This window comes from Adiantum capillus-veneris, chromosome 12, assembly GCF_014529385.1.
Source record: "Adiantum capillus-veneris isolate H3 chromosome 12, ASM1452938v2, whole genome shotgun sequence".
NCBI classification, from domain to species: Eukaryota; Viridiplantae; Streptophyta; class Polypodiopsida; order Polypodiales; family Pteridaceae; genus Adiantum; species Adiantum capillus-veneris.
In genome coordinates this window covers 153,004,525-153,019,156 of record NC_140942.1, presented here as the reverse complement: position 1 = coordinate 153,019,156, position 14,632 = coordinate 153,004,525, and the positions used below count along the sequence as shown (strand labels likewise).

The 14,632-nt window shown below is 40.1% G+C and overlaps 2 pseudogenes; one reads left to right on the top strand and one right to left on the bottom strand.

The window, feature by feature from the left end:
- The window catches only part of LOC147446698 (uncharacterized), a 34,651-nt pseudogene extending 26,131 nt beyond the window's left edge, over window positions 1-8,520 (bottom strand).
- Window positions 8,521-11,087: 2,567 nt separating this feature from the next.
- Window positions 11,088-13,068, top strand: LOC147446697 (uncharacterized; annotated as a pseudogene).
- The last annotated feature ends 1,564 nt before the right edge of the window (window positions 13,069-14,632 follow it).

The following is a 14,632-nucleotide window of genomic DNA, read 5'->3' as shown; positions in this document are numbered from 1 at the left end:
AACTAATTAGTGGTTAATCCCTCTCTAATCTTGTGCGATTGCCCTCTTTTTCTTGTGTGTGCATGTAGATTTGATTGGAGTGTGGTGCTCGATAGATCTATGTGTGTGTGCTTGCGATTAGTGCGTTGCATGATAGGATTAGTGTTGTGTGTGTTTTGCAATCGTTTGTATGTGTGATTGGGTTGATTAGAGGTGAAGAGAAGTGGATGTAGAGATTGCCCTTCATTGTGGCTTAGCTCCTCCATAGGCTGAGAAGCTCACCTCGTAGAGTCAACCATTTGTGTCGCCATGATTAGCTCACTAATCATGTGACTGTTTCCATACCCTAGCCGGGTAGCTCATCCCTCCTGATTGATAATTTTGTTGGTCATTGAAGCTATGCAACGATGGGACCCCCAACACACACACACACACACACACACACACACACACACACACACACACACACACAGAGAGAGAGAGAGAGAGAGAGAGAGAGAGAGAGAGAGAGAGAGAGAGAGAGAGAGAGAGAGAGAGAGAGAGAGATTATTAGAAAGAGAGGGAGTGTTACGTGTGTGTGTGTGTGTGTGTGTGTGTGTGTGTGTGTGTGTGTGTGTGTGTGAAAGATAGGGACAGTGACAAAGAGATCAATATAGTGATAGAGAGAGAGAGAGGGAGTGCTGTGTGTGTGTAGCTGTTTTATCATAAAGAATAAGACATAATTGGACTTTTTACATTCAAAATACAACTGGCTTCAGAATAAAGGACATGATAAGTACAAAAACAACTCAGCCTTAGAATTATCTTTGTACAAAGCTTGTAAGAATGAAGCCCCATTCCAGTATAAAAATGCCTGAAGAACTTCCCTTGCAGTAGATGTATGTGTAGCCCTATGTTGGACAACTTGTTAAATCCAAAAAAAATTCCAAGAAAAGATAGATTCCTTACCTGCATCCATCCAAACAAGACAACAAATATGAACTATCCTTGGATGTGTTTTACAGGTATCAATGGACTATACCAGTTGTTATCCATGTCCATCTTATAAACTTTTTTTGACTTACAAGCTTAGTGCATAGTATTTATGTAGCAAATGTTTTCTTTTTTGAAAAAATTCCCAAAGTTTCTAGCAAAAGAATATCATTTTGATTAGAAGTCCATCACCCCTTCTAATTCAAGTGTCTGAATCCCCCCCTTTTAATATTTTTATCAGTTTATAAGTTATGAAAACTCCACCATATGAAGTTTATATAAGATTTTTTAGAAAGTTCCATTTATAGTTCTTACAAAGCATCAAAGTCTTTGTTTTTAGGTCAGATTCCCATCATGGTATATGGGCTCCAAATCATCCAACAATTTCTTCATCACTCACCTTATACATCTCTTTAGCAAACCAAGTAGCAAGGAGCCCTAGCGGATACAAGCCAGGCCTTGAGTCCAACCATGAAGTTTAAAGGAAAAACATATATACCATGCTTAAGTGCTAGCACCAAATCAATTCCCAAAGCTACAAAAGGAGCTACACGCGCCTGTGTGAATGATAATAATGCAATGTATATCCTATCCCAATCAATAGATTAATGACCAAGTACAACCACGGTGTGCAACTGGTCCCAACACCCCTATGAACCTTTAAAAATCATTCAATATCAACGCGCAGTAGGACAAAAAACATCACCCCCATGTATGTACCCATATCCAACCAATACATAGGGCCTATCTAGGCTTCTTAGAATAGTGATGAAAAACCTATGTAAAAGCGACAGTACCAAGTAAATCACAAAGCATTTTGATGATCAGTAAGCCCCCATAGTATGTTCGGTTACTGTCAACAGAGTACTACCATGCTAAGTCAAGCAGTAGCAAACCCCTAAAAAAGCCAGTGTTAACGTAGAGCAACCCCAAAAAAACAGCTTTTACAGAGAATTTAAACGGCAACAGCTGGTATACCATACCATGCATGGTAGCCTTTGAACATTCATGTGTAACCAATTTGGCATGTATGGAGACACCGTTTTTTGTGATTCCTCTTTGATTAAGATTCCATTCTTGAACAATTTGTTGGTTAATTTCATTGATCGCACACAAATCTCCTTTTCTTTGGTATAAATGAAGCATTCCCCAACAAACTTTAATACAATGAACTTAATAAATACATCCTTAAACTTTTGCTCAAAAATCATGTTTGATGTCATTTCCACACTAATGTAGGCTTGAAAATTTTTGTTTTTCCATAAAAATGATTTCAAAGCAAGCATTCTATGTAGACAATGTAGACAAAACATGCCATTCATGCATTGCAATTTTGATTGCTCATTTGCAAAATCCCTAATCATCCAAACCAATTGCGATTTGTCATTTTTGGTTTGTAACGTCACTCATGCTTGAATTTCGACTACAATTTTGCACACGCATCAATGTAACATTTTCAAGTTCATAGCATTGGTCAATCATTAGCATGGCAATACACTAATAATTTCCACAATTGAATAACAATCGAGTGATCTTTCTCAATCCTTAAAGCCAATTTATGAACCCACATCAACTATTTGGCCAATTCATCATCATAATTGGTAAAAAATACCAATTATTCATTCACATATTGGATTGCACATGCCATTTAGTAGGCACACACGCCCATATTTAAGCCAAAATTTTATGCAACTATTCCATCAATTTCACATTGTAATTCTCAGTGTGGTTTTATTTTTGGTCAATTTGTTATGCTCTCTCTACTCTCTCTTATTGCTTTGGCTACTCACTTTCCTGCCATGGTGAAGCTCTCAAGGTATCACCCAACATAGCCCATTGCACCCTAATAGTGGTATCAAAACTCCTAGGCGGTGCTGGAGTTATCATATCAACAAGCCACTCATGGTGGTAGCAACAAGCGCACGCATTGGAGCCCATGTAGTGAACAAGGGGTAGCTTCTTAAAAATCTATTGTTACAAGGCATGTCAATGGAGTTTGTCATCCTCTATGCAGGTAGAGCATTTCAAAATGTGCAAGGATCTTTTTTTATTAAGCTTGTTGGCAAACCAGTGTCTCAAAATGCTTTCTAGCGCAGTGAAGGTTGCAACAAAAAGGTTGAGGCCGGGAAGAAGATGTTGCGCTTTCCAAAGGTTAAATATTTTGTTGTTGGTGTTTCAAAACTCCAATAATAGGCAGCCATCAACTCCTTCAATTTTTTTTGGTTCCCCTCTTCACAAAAATATTCAAGTGCTCAAGGTAGGCACTGGTGGTTCAATGGTAGTTGGTCGCGTATGCGCATTGGCAATGAAACACTAAGAAACTACAAATCTTGCTAGTTAACAAAAATTTGTCCGTTTGGTTGCATGTGCTAAGAAAGGTACAAAGCCTCTCTTATGTTGATAAAGCATCTTCAATCTTTGATTGCCAAGCAGAGAGTCCAAGTTTTCTTTTTACCCGCCTTAAAACTAGGAGGAATCCCTAACCCCGAGCAAATACTTCCGAGCGAACAGGAAACCGAGCAAATATGTACAATAGAAAAGAGCATATCAATATTGCAATAGTTCAGATATTGAACATAGAGTAGTAAAATGAACTAGTCATATCTTGATTTTTTTCAAATAAAAGAACCATACATCCACATCTAATTCATTTGGTACATACTCAAAAACCTGCTCAAAACCTTAGATATTCTCTCGCATAGCAAGGCTTAGCATAGGACCACAAAACACATAAAGTGCAAAACCTTCACACCCAAAGGCACGGCTATAGGGGCCAAAAAACCCACAATTACATACAAAAACTTTAGAGCACAACATTTGATCTATTACTGTGTGTTCGGTCATACTCCACCAAGAGCTTGAAAGAGCTCTACCTTTGTCAAAGCCGCTTGGTGCATGAACTCATGGGCATGAGAGTCCAAACCTAAAACATGAAGAAACACATAGTATATATGCTTGCATGGCACATATGTTAGCCTCTTGGACTCTCTCTTCTGAAAATCTTCACAAGTGAACCTTGGAAAATCTGATAATGTCACAGAGCATGAAACTCCCTTTATCCTTGAGCCCTCTGTGCCAACATAGAAAACATGTGTTTCATTGCACACAATAATAACTTCTTTAATCAATTCTTCCACCAAGCACGTCCCCAAATCAATTCTTGTTTGAAATTCCTTTGTTAGTTTGGATCGCCACTTGACAATCTTGCCATCCCTATATCTTGGTCGAAAGGCACTTGGAACTCTATTTGCATCTCGAATCCCCCATTTCAGAACTACATCTCTTGCTCCATGTTGCTGATGAAGCACAAATCCATTAGCTTGTAGTTGTTTTGCCTCATATGGCACAAGATTAGTGCCCTCAACGACACTCCAAACACCTGGTGCAGGTCCGGGTGGTCCCACCACCATGTCATGAATTTTCCATGTGTGCAAGCTACTAGCATTGCAAAACCAAACATAACCCTCTACTATCCCCCCAGGATTTGACCCAGATGAGGGATATTTTCTTCGACCCCAAAAACAAGGTGCTGCAACCCCTCTCTTAATGTCATTAGAGCCTTCATTAATGAATCTTCCACATCTCTCTGTTTGATCCTGCAAAATCCCAAAACATGTCATCTTACGTCCGGGTTCAGTTCTCCTAATTCCCATACTGTCTTTGCAACGTTCACCTCTGGCCAATATTTTGTATCCCCTTGTACATTTGCATGTCTTTTTCCACTAATGTGTTCAATAACTGTAACAAAATCAGGTCTGTGGCTATCCTCCTCTAGCACAACACCACCATCCACAAAGATTGACCTCTTCTTCTTCACTTTCTTCTCCCTGCTATATGACCTATTCATCTCTGGACTTTGCAAACCCATTTCTTTCATCGTAGAGTGAGTAAGATTGACCAATTTTGTAGCAACCGAAGCTGTGGACGATCGATCGATTAAAGAATCTCTGGGCAAGGTCTTGTATACTCGGACCACTGCATGTCTTTTCACCTTTGAGGTAAGCATTATACTTTACACTTTGTAGCACTGCCATTGCCATGTCTGCCCTTGCAGCTTCATACAAACTAATTTTTTCTTTGAAACCAAAGCATGCCCGCATGCTAGCATGTTTGCTCTCAGACAAGTTAGTGTTAGGGATAAAAATGCCAGACTCATCTTGCATAACAAATCGTCCTCCCCAATGTGAAACTCTGACATCCCACCAAGCCAACCAAGTCTCTAGACATGAAACCTCTCCATCAATAGCATGCCCAACTCTCCAATAGCGACAAAGTTCTCCCTTGCAAAATTCTGCTTGATTATTTGACAATGCAATTCCCCAATTACGGCATTTAATCTTGTGTTCTTCTTGGGAGGAAGGCTTAATGCACTTCACAGTATGACGGATCATGGATTGCTCCCAATGGAACACACATGATCGTTCCTTGGTAGGCATAGCCATATTGGGACCTCCAAAATAAAAGATTCTAACTGCTATCCAATTTGCATTTGCTTCATCAGCCATGAAACCTCTAAACTCGGGCTTATCATACCCTTGGACTTCAACCACCTTATTGAGCATCCTCCAAAACTCTATTTGTGCAAACTTATTCTCCACAGTAAATTCACATGTTGCAATTGTCAGAAGTTCACGCACAAACGGATCATAAACATGTGCAGACATTGTTGGCCATCCATGCACACGATGCACATGATCAAAGTGCACCCACATGTGTTCCAAGTTTCCACCTGGGCGCATTCGATTAACTAGATCAACCCCACTTCTCGGACCAATGGTTGACATCTTAAATACATGTGGCTGTTGTCCATCTCCAAGTTGGCCAGGAAAAAGAACATCGTGAATGTATGGATACCTACTCTTGCTCTTTAGATCAAGCACTACTTCTAAACCTTTTGCACTTATGTTTTTTGATCTTTTGGGACATTCCAAGCTTCTCTCAATCCTTCGCTTGTTTGACAAAGGCGTGATTGTGTCAAGAAATTCAGCAAAATCACCGTCTTCAATGCATTTGGTGTTCTCAGCATTCTCCATGACGAGCTTTTCCATTATAAAATCTTGAGCAATTGTACGCTCCAACTGCTTCGCTGTGGTAAATGGATTTGCAGAAGCACGAGTTTGTAGCACTGATGCAACTTTTTCTTCATTTGATCAGGACCTTCCTACTCCACATGGATGGTGATGCTCACCTAAATGTAACACGCATCGGGTCCAACTTTGCTTATCTCTTGGCATACAATAATAAATAACTGCTAGATAGATGGCCACACATTCAAGCATTTGAGAGCAATGACTGCATATCAAGGTGCCATAGTCAGGTGTAAGCATGCCTTGTGGGGAAGACTTTGAAAGGCGACCACGATAATGAACCTCATTATATAATCTAGTCCTTAGATAATATGGACAATCAATGTTATGACAGCACAAGTGACTTGAGCATTGGCTGAACCGAACAATGCCTGGAAAAGTGTCACTACTGCATGTGACATATTCTATCCACATGTGACTATCATTTCTTTGCTCCATCCCTGTCATTCCACTAGCGTCACCAGAAGGTGGAAACTCAAACGCAACATAGCCATCATAATGCATAGGCAGCTCTTGAACTTGAATGATATTTTTTGCTTGTTTTAGTGCCAGATAAAGATTGCTTTGCAAAGGCATTTAACGTATGATTTCAAGCACGCTAGAAGAACCAAGCTTCTCAAACTCATCAGATTCCAAATAGACTATTGCTGGTGTAGACTTGATTCTACTGTCATGTAGTGCAATGCGAACCTTGAAAAACTGACATTGGTCGTGATTTAGAAGGAAAACCTCATCACCATGAGAAGTTTCATTTACTTCCATTTTTACCTGGTCGCCACTTAAAGTTAAGGGATGCAAATTAAAGGTAGTAGTTAATTCGAAATGTTGTCTCACAGAGGCTACAGGCAGGGCATATGTGCTACCTTCAAAGATAAGAACAAGCTTTTGGCCACCTTGCGGTCCATAGATTGTGATATGCCTAGCCATTACATAAAACTATTCTAATGGAAGTTGGAGCAATAGGATTACTTCTCAAGAATAGCAAGATAATTGAGTTACGGTGCTAGGTAATACAAACATTAAACAAAGTGGGGAAATTGAAAAAGACCAAAGTTAATTGATTTAGCTGCAGTGTGTGATGGTGGAGACGCCTCAGCCGTTGAGCATTCAAGAACGTCTCCTATCAATCATGTAAAATTCCATTTTTCCACTCCACGTTCGAGTTGGCTATTTTTTTACTTCAAATTAACTCATATTTTTTTATGATAGACAGTCACTCTTCTTATGATAGACAGTCACCACGATATTCAAATTTTTTTTGAAAATCCGAGCAGCTTTTACGGCATTTATGACAAAATATTCGAGGTCTTTAAAGAACTTACAATATTTGAGAGGTTTTTTTTGAGAATTTGATATAAATCAAAATTGCAGCAGAGAATAGTCACCTACAAAATTCTAAAATTAAAGTGTAATCTCGTGTAAAAACCTTCAAATTTAGTCCATTTAAGGCCGGTTTTAGACCAATGGGCAGGCACCCACCATCTTTTTGGGGTGGGCGGGCGTGTTTTACACACTTGCATGTCCAAGTTGAATTCAGTATTGATTAAACGATGACCTGTCGCGTAGCGAGCTCCATCCTTGCCCAACCTTGGGCAACGGGGTTTCGCTGTCCATCGTCTTGGGCATTGAACCTTTTGCAGGCCGAATAGGAGCTCGCGTCTGGAGTCCACGCAAGTGCGCCCAACTTTGGGCAGACAATATGTAACCACCCTAACTCAAGTGGTTCTCATATGTAGGTTTGCCAAGTTTTTAAACAATTTTTTTTTTTTGTCGAGCTTCAACTCCCGTCGCACGACAGACAGAGCAGGTTCGAGGACGCAGGGGATCATTTCTTCGCTGCTGCAAGGAGTGCGCGTCGGCGTGCGTTGGTTGCGATAGCTCCAAACTTCGAATCCCCTGCTGCTCTTCGTGTTGCCAACACAAGCTTCATCCCGCTTCAAGACAACCTTTTTCCGCTTCGAGACAGTCCTTTTGCGCTGCCAGAGATTCTCTCTGCGCTCTGCATCTAGCACTGACAACACAGGTAACTTTTTTGTATGTTCTTGAAGCCGTTTTGCGCTGCTAGAGATTCTTGTGTGCTGTGCATTAAGCACTTACAACACATGTGATTTTTTTTGTGTTGATTAACAACTATGTCCCTAGAGAGTGGGGCGCCACAAAATGGGATGGTGCCGAGGACGCAAGGTGATGCAAGCAGATTGGGGCACCACAGAATGGGATGGTGCCGAGCTCGAGCTCGTATGAAAACATATTGGGGCACCATAGATTGGAGCTCACCAGGAGGGGCAGCCACAGATTGGGGCGCCACTGATGCAAGTAAATTGGGGCACCACAGATTGGAGCTCACCAGGAGGGGCAACCACCTACATAATGAGATGGAGCCGAGATTGAGCTCGTATGAAAGAGCCAGCCGTGCAGAGCTAGAATTAGCCAACGCGACAGCTTGAGGGGATCGAGAATGGATAGTTGGAGCTGCATTCATTGACCTCGTGCTCTATGTGCCTCCTCGCGTGGGCGAGCAGAGGCAGGTTCAAGAATTGGTAGGGCCTCAAAGGTTGGACCAAATCTCCCCTCCGTGTGTGAGAGCATTGGATTTTCTGTTTCAACGAGTGTGTCTTCCCTTGGATATGGTGTGTGTGAGCTAATGTGGCCGAGCCCAAGGGCCATAGGTGAAGGCGTTGGAGTTCATGCGATGAGTTGAGGTGATATTGGCTGTTGGTCGAAGTTGATACATCTAAATTTGGTGATGTAATTGTGTTGTCGATCGAGGAAGACCGTGCGAGAAGTGCTCAGAGTGGTATCATGTGTGTAAGGAAAAAATGTGTAAAAAAAAATCTAATTTTTAAAAATTTACTCTTTGCGGGTTGTCACAATGACCAAACGCCAGCGGGCGGCTCTATCAACAACTAAACTCTTGGCTTGAAATTTTTCCCTGGTTGGTTTGCTTAGCCAATTGCTTCCCACCGAATGGTGTTCAATGATGTATCATTATGTCCAACTAGAGATTGTGCATTTCGTTTGTTTTTTCGCTAATACAATTTTCTGTAAAGCTACTTATGCCATGTTTGTAAGTTTAAGTTTATGCCATGACTTGTGTAGGTCAATTCACGAGACAAGGGCAATCGATGTGGCAGGCAAAAATGGTTCATCTACTCGAAGAGGACGTCCTCCTGCCAGGTGTTTCAAAGTTTTATAATAATGTTGGAATAAATTTTATAGCCTTGGTTTAAAAAAATTGTTGGAGATGTATCTCATGGGCTATGCATAGTATTTGAAATAGTGCTCTAAATATAAATTAAATTTTGTTTCATTTTCTTATTCCATAACAATACTTTATGTTTCATTATGTGTTTGCATCAACAACTGATTCTTTTTGAAGATGACTAAAAATGTTGAATTGTTTATTTACGTTGGATCAGTCCTAGATCCCGTGGTCGTGCCCAGAGAGAGGAGTAGTGACCAAATCTCTTGTGGTCAAGTGGACAACAGTGATCAAGCCTCTTCGGTTTCAGCTACTATCATGGTAGAGGAGCTAGAAACACAAGAAGAGGAGATTTTATCTATGGACATGGGGCAGGGATCTTTACATGAGATAGATGTGACACTAGCCCTTGAGGAGAATGGGTTGTAGATAGTCCCATGGGAGATAAGGGACGAGGTTACTACAGCCGCAGAAATGGAGGATGAACAAAAAATCTTCATGCATAGGGGAGCAGATATGCTTGAGAGCACACGTATATTTAGCTGCTTTGATTGTCCCTCTATTCCCTTGTGCAGATTGATTACATATGCAAGGGTGAGAGGGTTGAGAGACGATCTTAGTGGGTTGAAGTCTGCCTTCGCAAAAGAAGGCTATATGCTAGAGAAAGGAGCTTTTATTGTCTCTTTATTGACATGCAAAAGAGAGGAGAGCCTTGTGACAGGTATGTTAATACTTTCTATCTTTTTGCCATTGTTCACATTCTTTGGATTTTGTTTAAAGTTAACCTATTGTGTGTACTCAAGATGAGATCAAAGCAACATGGGGACCTCTATGGAATGAGATCAATGAAGAATTCGAATGTGAATTGAAAAAGAAACCAAAGTTTCAAGATCTTGTCAATCACATGTTCTATGTTTGGGAAGGGAATCATCGTACTGTGGCATGGACAGAGGCAATTAAAGAAAGGTTTTTCACTTCGAAGGAGAAGCATTGTCGTGTTTTGTGCACTATCATAGATCCTACCAAAGTGCCTGAGATTGCATTGCTAAGCAGTTTGCAAAGAATGAACTTGTAAGTGTTTCACTTGTTCAACTTTGCTAGTGTTTAAGTTAATGTATATTTGAATGCTAACATGATATATCAATGCAGCATGAATACTCATGCTCTGGTTGTCACTCACCTTCGTGATGAGATAGTTAATACCACAAACATTTGTGCGGTGGATCATGTGATGTACTTAAACGGTTTACCTGAAAAGGATCAAAATCTTATTGCCCGCCGTACGGAAAAAAGTATGCCAAAGGTTTCGAGCCTTGGTATCCGCTCACTCGACGTTACCTTGACAGATTGTTCTATGATGTATGAATCAAATTAAATGCTTTCTTTTGTCATTGGTATGCGTGATTATTAAAATAGTCTTGCTTATTTTGGATTTTAGATTCAAATGACAAAAGAGAAAGAGAAGAGAATGTCGAATGTGAAGCATGGTTTGTCTGACGAAGACTTTAAAAAGAAAGAGGAAAGAATTCACCAGGAGATCACACACAAATATCAAGATCGTATTGGGAAGGTACTTTATTTGTTTGCATCTACTCTTTGTTTGTGGCAAATGGTACAATATGTAATTAAAGCAATTGTCATTTTTATACTCATATTGCACTTACTTAACATAGTGGATCCCAACCTTGGGACGGATTGGCTAGCAAGGGTTTTGTCTCTGAAATGGGGTAATGATAGCTGGGCTACATTGGAGAAATTGAACTTAATAGCACTCCAAGATGCCCCTGTTCAAAACAAGATTCATTGGATTTCTTTGCTTGAAGCGGACAAAATTACAAGGGGTGCATATGGTCTTAAGAAAGGAGATCACGTCTTTCGCATGTAAGATTATTGTGGATAATTAATCTTGAATATGTTGTATTGTCTTTTTTTTCTCACTCTTTTTGGGATTGTAGGTGGCTTCGTAGAGAGGGTTTTTTGGCACGAGTCTTTGAAAGGGCATTTCAGATTGTGTCAGATCTTATGGATGTGCGTTGTGCCTTTGCCACATGACTCTACCCTCACATTCTATGTTGAGGAGATAAAATTTGAAGCCAGGCCCTTTTTGTTTCCAATTGAAGTGTCTCTTGGAGCAAAGACGAAGGATGTGGAGAAGCAAGCATTGAAGAAGGTAGATACATTACGAATGTCAGCACAATGTTTGTCTTTCAGGTGAACAATTTATTAATTGCAATTTTATTAATTTGTTATGTTTATGTGACGAGTTTCATGTAACTTGTTAGCCGTTCATTGTAGATTCCTTATGTTTTTGGTATCCAAGAATGTATTACCTGCCATGCCTTTTTTGGCAAGACAGTGGACTCAGATGGCTACTCAAGACACATGCATGTACCCCTCTAGTATGCGCACCTTGAGTGCATGGGAGATTGAGAATTGTCTGTGGTGGATAGATATGGAATAAGGTCATGTTCTTGGTCGTGAAAGAGAGCTACATGAGACGATGTCGGGGGATGTTGTGATGCAAAATCCACCAGCAGATACACGAGAGGAGAGACATGCAGGTATGTTTCACTCTTTGGCATGTCAAACAACCATAAGTTAGTAGTATTTTGACTTAAAATGTTTTGTTTAAGATGCACACAACTCTCAAAAGGAAAAGGAAACATTTGTGGATACGATCGTAGAGGAGGATGTGGGCTCAATGCCTGGTATGTCTTATAAAAGTTTGTTAATGCTTTCCTAAAATATGCTTCATAGATGAATTATTTTATCTTGTTGTGATGCTCCAGTGTCTTTTGGCACCCTCATGGCTAGGAAGACTATCTCATTTGTTTATCTTATGGAGTCTCCACTACAAAACATTCTAGTTTTGTTGACACACGGTGCATGGCCATAGTGGGGGACTACATTGCCATTGCTGCAGACTTCAAAGCGGGAGTCCCGAATCCCATATGGATCCGTGTACATGAGCATCTTTCACGGGCACGTTTGGAAGCTACACTATATACTCGCGGGGGGAGATCCGTTCCATGGCCTGCTGATTTCATTTTCTTGGATCTTCCCTTTGGTGGGTCCCTAGTAGGCTCCTCTACTCTACCTCACTGGGACATTTGCAATGAGGATCATGTACGTCCTGGAATTCATTTGGCATTCTCGACACTAGCAAATTCAGGCTGGCTTCTAATCATGGTGTCTACGGCGGGTGAGATCCTTTTGTTTATGATCATGCCATAAGATAGTATAATCATTAAAAGTGTTCATAATAATTAATGCTTTGAACAGGAGAGGCCATTGGGTGGGCGGAGAGGTTTTGTCGTGCTGCAGAGATGGTTGTTCATCGACGTATTGTAGTACTCCATCATGGAGCCTATGGTCATTTTGAGAGTTTTGGCAGTCCCATTGAGGTGTTACACTTGCTTTGTATTAATACTCCAATGATTTATGTTGTTACTTTCTCTAATCGTGCCTCTTTTGTTATAGTGTCTTTGCTCTGTGCTATTTATGGTTCATCGAGTAGGTATGCATCCACCGTGCTTCGTAGCAGAGAGCATTGTCCTACTTTCTTGCCTTGGTATGCAGTCATCGGATTCTTTTATGATGCATCATGTTCCAGAGCTCTCTCAAGCCAGATCATCTTCAGGAGAGCCATTGCGAGGTGGATTGCAGCGGAGCCATTATTTTGTTGCATGCTTTGTGGAGCTCCTTTGTCGGCGTGGAGGTATTTTCTTGGAGCTTGGATGTGGTACATCCCTTGCACTGGCAGCTTGTGTGGGATTAGGATGGTTCGTCATAGAAAGCGGAGTAGAGAGGACCCCTGCACCTCCTTAGATATTGATGATGAGGATGATATGCCATCGCGTGTCAATCCCTTTGACGACTAGTGAGGCCCACGTCTTACTACGCCATTGACATTGCTTATGTTTTTTGTTATCCTTTTGATGTCAACATTGGTATTTAGTGTTTATGGATATTGCTTCTATGTCTTGTTTAGTATTTTGCCTTGATGATGCATTTTCTTGTTGGTTGGAAGTTCCATGCCGATCTACGCAGAGGAGATGGCTCGGAGCATGGAAGCAGACATGTGATACAATTCTGAAATCTATGAGACACGTCGGAGACGGAATGTCTACATCGACGACGAGTGTGAGAATTGAGGGATTTGTAGCATATGGTTCTCGTCATGTTGATGGAAACTTTTGAGTCGATGTTCTAATGTTTTGAGTTGTGGATTCACTCTTTGGAACAATTTGGTTAGAATTTCAATTTCAAATCCTCCTGTGAGGTGCCTTAAATGGCTAATGGGTTTGTTTTGAAATATTGATCCATGTATAAAGGAAGCTCTGTTCTTTTTTTTTCAAAAACTAGTATTATGTTTTTCTTTGTTTTCTTGTTAGGTCATATGCATTGACAGTGCGTTGGAGGGGGAAAGTCTACATCGACAATGAATGTGACTAATCATAAGAATTGAGAAATTTGTAGCATTGATGTTAGAATTGAAATTCATGTCTTGTTATTTTCATATAGTTCTAGTTATGTTTTGATGGAAACGTTTGAGTTGATGTTCCAATGTTTTGAGTCGTGGATGAGAAGTATTCACTCTTTGAAACAATTTGATTAGAATTTCAATTTCAAATCCTCCTGTGAGGTGCCTTAAATGGCTAATGGGTTTGTTTTGAAATATTGATCCATGTACAAAGGAAGCTCTGTCCATTTTTTTTCAAAAACTAGTATTATGTTTTTCTTTGTTTTTTTGTTAGGTCATATGCATTGACAATGCGTTGGAGGGGGAAAGTCTACATCGACAATGAATGTGACTAATCATAAGAATTGAGAAATTTGTAGCATTGATGTTAGAATTGAAATTTATGTCTTGTTATTTTCTTATAGTTCTTGTTATGTTTTGATGGAAACGTTTGAGTTGATTTTTCAATGTTTTAAGTCGTGGATGAGAAGTATTCACTCTTTGGAACAATTTGGTTAGAATTTCAATTTCAAATCCTCCTGTGAGGTGCCTTAAATGGCTAATGGGTTTGTTTTGAAATATTGATCCATGTATAAAGGAAGCTTTGTTCTTTTTTTTTCAAAAACTAGTATTATGTTTTTCTTTGTTTTCTTGTTAGGTCATATGCATTGACAATGCGTTGGAGGGGGAAAGTCTACATCGACAATGAATGTGACTAATCATAATAATTGAGAAATTTGTAGCATTGATGTTAGAATTGAAATTCATGTCTTGTTATTTTCATACGGTTCTTGTCATGTTTTGATGGAAACTTTTGAGTTGATGTTCTAATGTTTTGAGTCGTGGATGAGAAGTATTTACTCTTTGGAACAATTTGGTTAGAATTTCAAATGCTCATGTGTGGTGTCTTAAATGGCTATTGGTTTGTTT